The sequence below is a fragment of the Herpailurus yagouaroundi genome, unplaced genomic scaffold (assembly GCF_014898765.1).
Source record: "Herpailurus yagouaroundi ecotype Mexico unplaced genomic scaffold, PumYag 182, whole genome shotgun sequence".
In the NCBI taxonomy this organism is placed as follows: Eukaryota; Metazoa; Chordata; class Mammalia; order Carnivora; family Felidae; genus Herpailurus; species Herpailurus yagouaroundi.
Window position 1 is genome coordinate 6,139,495 of NW_024412413.1, and position 7,502 is coordinate 6,146,996.

The 7,502-nt window shown below is 52.1% G+C and overlaps 1 pseudogene; it reads left to right on the forward strand.

Moving 5' to 3' along the window:
- The first annotated feature begins 6,485 nt into the window (after positions 1 to 6,485).
- LOC121041026 (60S ribosomal protein L23a-like) lies at positions 6,486 to 7,011 on the forward strand (annotated as a pseudogene).
- Positions 7,012 to 7,502: the final 491 nt, after the last annotated feature.

Genomic DNA, 7,502 nt, shown 5'->3' on the forward strand with positions numbered 1-7,502 from the left:
GGTTCAGGAGTTCAAGCCCTGCATCGGGCTCTGTGCTGACAGTTCAGAGCCTGGAGCCTGCTTTGGATTCTGTGTCTCTGTGTCTCTCTGCCCCTCCCCAGCTTGTTCCTCCTCCATCTCTCTCTCTCTCTCTCTCTCTCTCTCTCTCAAAAGTAAATAAACATTAAAAAATTTAAAAAAAAAATTGGGCCTGCAGAAGGCCTTAGCTTCCTTTTAGTCCAAGAAAAAGCCCTGGGTTAGATGGCAAAGGATAATAACAGTAATGAGAATGCTGGCATCCACAAACATCTGTTCTGTCCCCACGTCCCAGGGCTAACGACTTTTTATCATCCTCTGTCATTCTTAGGACTGCCTGATGCAGCAGGAATGAGCATCCTGGTGTCACAGACACCAGAGCACCCACAACGGGTCCCAGAGCAGGCAAGAGACAACTTGCGGCCCCATTTTACAGATCAGGAAACTGAGGATCTAAAAAAGGAGGCTAGCGGCGCCCCGCTGGCTCAGTCGAGGAGTGTACGACTCTTGATCTCAGGGTGCCGGGTTCGAGCCCGGGGTTGGGCGTAGAGCTTACTTACATAAATAAATAAACCTTAAAAAAAAAAAAAAAAAGGTCAGTTGCTGGAGATCACGCAGCCAGCCTTTGTGTGCAGAGACAGTTACAAGCCCAGGTCCTTTCAGTGCCCTTTCCACCCCTCCACAGCTGGGCTCAAACCTCCTGGGCCTCAGTTTCCCCTTCTCCGTAGGGATTTGCTGGCCTGTCCCAGGGCCGTCATGCCATGAATCCTGCTCTCTAAGAGAACACCACGACCTGGTGGGGCAGCCCCTTCCTTCCCAGGGAGGGGGGAGGGTCTCCATCCCAAGGAGCTGCCTCCAGGGGCCTTGGGATCCTCCAGCCCCAGCCGACCCCTTCTCTCAGCAGTTTAGGGATCCACTAGCCGGTAGATCCTCTGACACCAACTTAGGGTTGAGTATTGTCCTTGATATGACATTTTTCTGGATCATTCATTTAAGAAATATTGATTGTCACCATATGCCAGGCAGGGTGGTAGCTGATGGGGGTCTAGAGATGACACATTCTAGCCGGACATCCATCCAGGGCGGGGGGGGGCTGGTGGGGAGACGGGCGGTGGGAAGAGGGAGCAGAGAGCGGGGCAGCTTGGAGCACGTGGATGCTGGAGGGGGCACAGTAAAGCCGGGCGGTGAGTGGGGAGAGGGGGAGGGCCAGGTCTTCTAGCCGGAAAGAAATGAAGACAGGGCCTTCCCTAGATGAGAACATTCCCCTGCCTATAGGTGAGAGAGGGGAAGGGAGGGGAGGTGGGAGCGGCAGGGGCGAGGAGGGCTGGCCAAGTGTGTCTGCCAAGTGCAAGCCTCAGTGACCGGGGCCCAGGTGGGGGAACCGCGCATCGGTGGGATTTTCAATGGTCCTGTCTTTCCACTTGCCATCCCAGACTTTTGGCCTCGCCTTGGGACACCTTATCTGGAAAATTCTCCCGCTCTGAGAGGCTTTGTAGTATCAGGAGGGACTCATCAAAGGGCTTTGCTATTCTCTCCTGACTTGTGCCTGAGCTCCTTGCCAGGAGGCTGTGGAGAGCTCTGTGGGCTGGGCGTGTTCCTGGGTGATTTCGTGTCACCTTCATGTGCTCCTGCAAGGTAGGTCTCCCCATTGCACAGACGAGGAAACTGAGTCTCAGAGAGGGGTCCTAAAGAGTCCAAGGTCACCTAGCCAAGAGATCGGAAGACTGGGGCTTGAACCTTGGTCTCTCTGTCCCATCTGACTTGGGGGTCTGTAGCAAGGCTTCAGGAAGTCTGTGAACCCCTTCAAACGAAGCAAAATTTCAGTTGGGGTATTTGCCTTTTCCGGAGAGGGAGCCTGCAGCCTGGTGAGTGAGAAAGTCGAGAATGGGGACTCTGGGATCACTCAGCACTGAGGTTGGATCCTGACTGTAACTTGTGTGGCCTCGGGCTGCTGAGGAAATGGAAGCATAGGAAAACTTCAGTGCCCCGCACACAGCTGGAGGTCAGGAAACCCAGAGGCTATTGCTGAAGGAATCCACTTGGCATGTTCACCAAAGAAACTGTATCTCGGAGTACAGCTTCTATTAAACGAGAAAACACACTTTTACAAGCCAGTGCGTTCACTACAATCCCACATCTTGAAAATATCCTTATAGAAAAGTCTGGGAAGAAATCTAGGACTGCAAAACGGGAATAGTGGTCGTCTCTGGGCATACAGCTAACTGGTATGGTTTTCTGCCTTGTGCTTTTCTGTATTTTCCAGATTTTTTTTTTCTCTACAGATGAGTATTGGGAATCAAAAAAAAAAAATTTTTTTTTTTTTTTTTAGGAAAAGAAAGAAAACTGTTTGGTCTTGTCTCAGACTGGAGCTGAGCCAAAGACAATGGGCAAATCTATAGCTCCAAGTGAGATAAAAGCAGGACAGAAGAATATAATGGATCTCAGGCAGAAAGCTCCGGGCCTCGGGAGACGGAAAACTGAGTCAGGCTCCTTAGAGAAGACTCAAGCATATCAGGAAAGTCTTCCTGGAGGAAGAGGTCTTTGAAGGGCTAGATTTGAGAGCCAGAAAGGGCTGGATTTCAACCAAAAGGGAAAGATGAGTCTGGTCCTATGGTCCTGTGGGTACTGGGGGTGCCGATGGAAGGGCTCTGAGCAGGACTAGATCTTTAGGAACTGGACCCGGCAGCCACATGAGATGTTATTGGATGGCAGATGGAGCCTGGGGTCTCTGAGAGTGGCCAGGGCTCCTGAACTGGGGGGAGGGAGGGCATCCCAGCTTCCATCCAACTAGTAGAAAGACCCAGGTTACCCCCCCCCCCCCCACAGCTGGCCAGCAGGGTCTCCTTTACTTTGCTTTGCTCATCTGGCCCAGACTATACTGCAGTCCACAGTTAGTGCGGCCCCCTATGGATGGACCTCTTGTGAAGCCCTTGGGAACCTCATGACATTCCCATTTTACAGGCCAGGAGACTGAGGCTCAGAGAGGCCAGCTGAGCTGTAGGATAGGGAGGTGCCGTTGCACTGGGATGAGGGGGAGGGGGCTCCCTTCCCAGCTATGTGAGCAGGAACTCACCTACTGCATCCAAGCCTGTTTCTCTCACTTTGCAGGGAGTGGGGGACAGTGACACCCAGTTGTGAGGACGGCAGCGGGTGCCTGAAGAGACCGTCATGCCATGACTGTCCCAGGTCACTCAGCAGCTGGTGGGGCTACTGCGCCCCTTGTTACCTGTTTTGCTCTGTCCTTCCACGACACCTTCTGCTGTCGCCCGTATTTATTTACCAATGTGTGTGTCTATTAGACTCCCCCGCTCCCCACTGAGACTGAGCCAGGCTTGGTTTGTTCTGGGCAGGGCTGGAGGGTGGGGGCTCAGTCAGTACTTGCTGAGCCAGCAAATGCATTGAGGATGAGCACCTCCGGGCTTGTCTGTTTTGAGTCAGTTTCCTCCCTGTGTCCTTACATCATTTCTCCCCCAAGAACCACATTTTACAATAGTTTCTATGGCAGCTCGCAGCTTCCTCCCTCTTCTTTAAGTGAGGGTGGGGGAGGAACTGCCGCTTTACAACCTGGGGAGTGGGGTATGTGTGTGCATATTCACATGTTGTCTATGGAGCTGTAGGGGGGGAAGATGGGGACATTCTCCAGATACCTCTGGGGGTTGGTCCCCCTTGGAGTCCAGTGACACCGTGGTGCGGGGGGGAGTTTCCCCGGGTCACTGGGTTAAGAGACACATCCCCACAGGCTAGCCCTGCCTGGAATTTCTGGGGAGCAGGACCAGGCAGTCTCTACAGGTCACCGTAGGGCTGTGTGACCTTGCATCCGTGGGGGCCCCGGGGCACATGAATCTGGAGTCTGGGCTGTATACAGCCGATAGCACTTGGCTTCTCTGGGAATTCGAGGAAGCTTCAGGAATGACCGAGATCAAGGTCAGTGGCCAGAACCAAGCATCTGTCTTCAGCTGGGGAGCCGCTGGAGATTGAGGGAAGGTGGAGGTGGGGAAGGGTCCCTGGGTGCCCAGAGCCTGGAGCCAGATACTTCTCCAGACCCTAGAGAGGCCTTAGGGGACAAGAGTCAGCGGTAGTAAGAGTATTTTTGAAAGTCAAGGCTGGTTCTTCGCTGCTTGAGTAATGCCTTGGAAACCCGGAGAGCTTAGTTACCCCCTCAGATCCCTCCCAAGGGTCTGGCGCTGGCCTTCTCACAGCCCCGCTAACTCACCTGCTCCCACACCGGCATCCGCCAGTCTCAGCTGACATCCCGTCCCAGCTGACGGCAGCCCCGTCCTTCCAGGTGCTCAGACCCAAGACCTCAGAGTTGTCCTCGATGGTGTCCTGCCACCTCCTTGAATGTGGGCCAGGTTCAACTCCCTCCTCCCCTCCTCCCTTCTTCCCTTCTTTTCCTCCTGTAAACTCTACCCCCAACGTGGGCCTTGAACTCACAATCCCAAGATCACGAGTCACCTGCTCTACTCACTGAGCCAGCCAGGGACTGATTTCCAGGGAATAATTTCTCATGTTTATTTATTTTTGAGAGAGAGAGGAAGAGAGACAGAACATGAGTAGGGGAGGGGCAGAGAGGGAGATGCAGAATCCGAAGCAGGCTCCAGGCTCTGAGATGTCAGCACAGAGTCCGACGCAGGGCTTTAACTCACAAATCACAAGATCATGACCTGAGCCGAAGTCAGAATCTTAACCGACTGAGCCACCCAGGCACCCCTTGGCCTCATTTTCGACTACTCCTCTCATTGCGCATTTCATTCCAGCCACCCTGGCCTCCTTGCGATTCCTCAAACACAGGTTCTCGGCTGCCTCGGGCCCTTTACACGTACTCCTCTGCCTGGATTGCTCTTCCATTAGAAATCTGCAGCTTGGTCCTCGGATCTCCTTAAATCTTGGCTCAAACGTCACCTTTGTCAGCAAGGCATCCCTGACACTCCCACCTAACCCTGCAATCCTTGGCTTCCTAGAGTTCTTTACGACTGTCTTGCATTTATGACCTCTTACGGGCACTATAGTTCTCAATTTTGTTTATGGTATGTCTTCCCCAACTGGCATAAAAGCGCCACAGGGACAGGGATCTCTGTCTATCCTTTTTCCTGTCTTCACCGCCATATCCTCAGAGCCTAGGACAAGGCTTAACTTGGAGTCGGCATTCGGGGTGCCTGGGTGGCTCAGTCAGTTGAGCGTCCGACTCTTGGTTTCCGCTCAGGTCGTGACCTCACGGTCGGTGGGCTTGAGCCCCGTGTCAGGCTCTGTGGTGACATCGCAGAGCCTGCTTGGGATTCTCTCTCCCTGTCTCTCTGCCCCTCCCCCCACCTCTCGAAATAAATACATTTTGAAAAAATTGTTGAGGGGCTCCTGGGTGGCTCAGTCGGTCACGTGTCTGACTTCGGCTCAGGTCGTGATCTCACGGTTTGTGACTTCAAGCCCACATCGGGCTCTCTGCCGTCAGCACGGATCCTCTTCGGATTCTCTGTCCCCCCCCCCCCGCCCCTCCCCCATTCGTTCTCTCTCCGTCTCTCCCTTTCAAAAATAAATACACATTTTAAAAAAGTGGTGAGATATCTCTTCTCACCCAATGGGGAATGTTTCAAAAGCACGAGGTAATTGAGTGAGGGTGAGCGGTGGGAAAGTGGCCTTGGGCCTTCCAGATTCGTGGGGGGTACACGCGGGCTCCATGAAGACGCGGGCTGCTCACCGCTATAAACACAGCGCCTGGGACCGTATCTGGCACAGAGTAGGTGTTCACTAAAAATTAGAATGAACGCATGATTAAACAGATCTTTCCAGAAGGTAATTTGGCAATGTAGAACAAAAAAACTTAAGACTGTGGGGGCTCTTGGGTGGCTCAGTCAGTTGAGTGGCTGACGTCAGCTCAGTTCATGATCTCGCAGTTCCTGAGTTCAAGCCCCACATGGGACTCCCTGCTGTGCGCACAGAGCCTGCTTCGGATGGATCCTCTGTCCCCCTTCCTCTCTGCCCCTCCCCCGCTCGTGCGCTTTCTCTCTCTCAAAAGTAAATAAACATTTAAAAAAATATATTTATAAGAAAACCCCAAGACTTAAGAATGTGTATTCTTTGGGGGCCAACACTCCGAATTTCAGGAATTTTCTTGCAAACATAGTTAAACTAGTTGTCACAGGTGTGTGTGCGAGCACGTTCTCGGAAACTTGTCCGCTCCCTCCCGCACCCACGCCGTGTGGGGGAGGCGGCACACAGACAGATACGTTTTCTGTTCTTATGGAGCATATTGTCCCGGGAGTGAGAGAGAAGCAAGAGGAAATCGAATGGGAGAGACAACCTGAGTCCCCATCATCCGGGGATGAAAGATGCCGTGCCGTGCAGCTGTGGGTCCACACGTCCTGACGTGGACAGGCATCGCACCTCGGCTGTGCCGAGTGAGCCAAAAATGTTCTAGGGTAAAATGTATCACGGGAGTTGGCTTAAGTCGGAAAATATTTTCCCCCTTCACAAAGATGGCGCCAAAGGCGACGAAGGAAGCCCCTGCCCCACCCCCGTCCCCCGAAACCAAAGCCCGAGCAAAGGCTTTGAAGGCCAAGAAAGCGGCGCTGAAAGGCGTCCACAGCCATAAAAAAAAAGAAGATCCACACGTCACCTACTTTCCTATGGCCCAAGACACTGTGTCTCCTAGGGCAGCCCAAATATCCTAGAAAGAGGCCCCCTAGGAGAAACCAGCTTGACCACTATGCCACCATCAAGCTCCCCCTGACTGCGGAGTCAGATATGAAGAAAATAGAACACAACAACACACTTGTGTTCCTCATAGATGTCAAGGCCAACAAAGCACCAGGTCAAACAGGCTGTGAAGAAGCTCTATGACATTGACGTGGCCAAGGTCAACACCCGGATCAGGCCCGATAGAGAGAAGACGGCATATGTTCGACTGGCTCCCGACCATGATGCTTTGGATGGTGCCAACAAAATGGGCATCATCTAAACTGAGTCCAGCTGGCCAAATCTAAATATAAATTTTTTCACCATTAGAAAAAAAAAATTTTTCATTTGCCTTGAAAGGTCTGTAAGGAACATTCTAGAAGGTCAAGAGTGGTTAATAGGTGCAGATATTGGTTTTTTTTTTCTTTCTCTTGTACATTATTTGCAAGTTTTCCAATGAAGATGTATTATGTTTCTGGCCATAACACTTTTTAAATGTTCATTTATTTTGAGAGCGAGAGTGGGGGGCGGTGAAAGAGAGAGAGAGAGAGAGAGAAAATCCCAAGCAGGCTCCAAGCTGTTAACACAGAGTTCAACGCAGGACTCGATCCCACCAACCAAGAGATCATGACCTGAGCCAAAATCAAGAGTTGAACGCTCAACCGACTGAGCCACCCAGGCGCCCCAAAACAATAACTTTTTAGTAGATATTATGATGAGTGGAAGGAGCCAGACATCAGAGAGAACATACTGCACAATTCCACTTGGGTGACGTTCAAGAACAGGCAAAACTAATCTATGGTAATAGAGGTGAGACT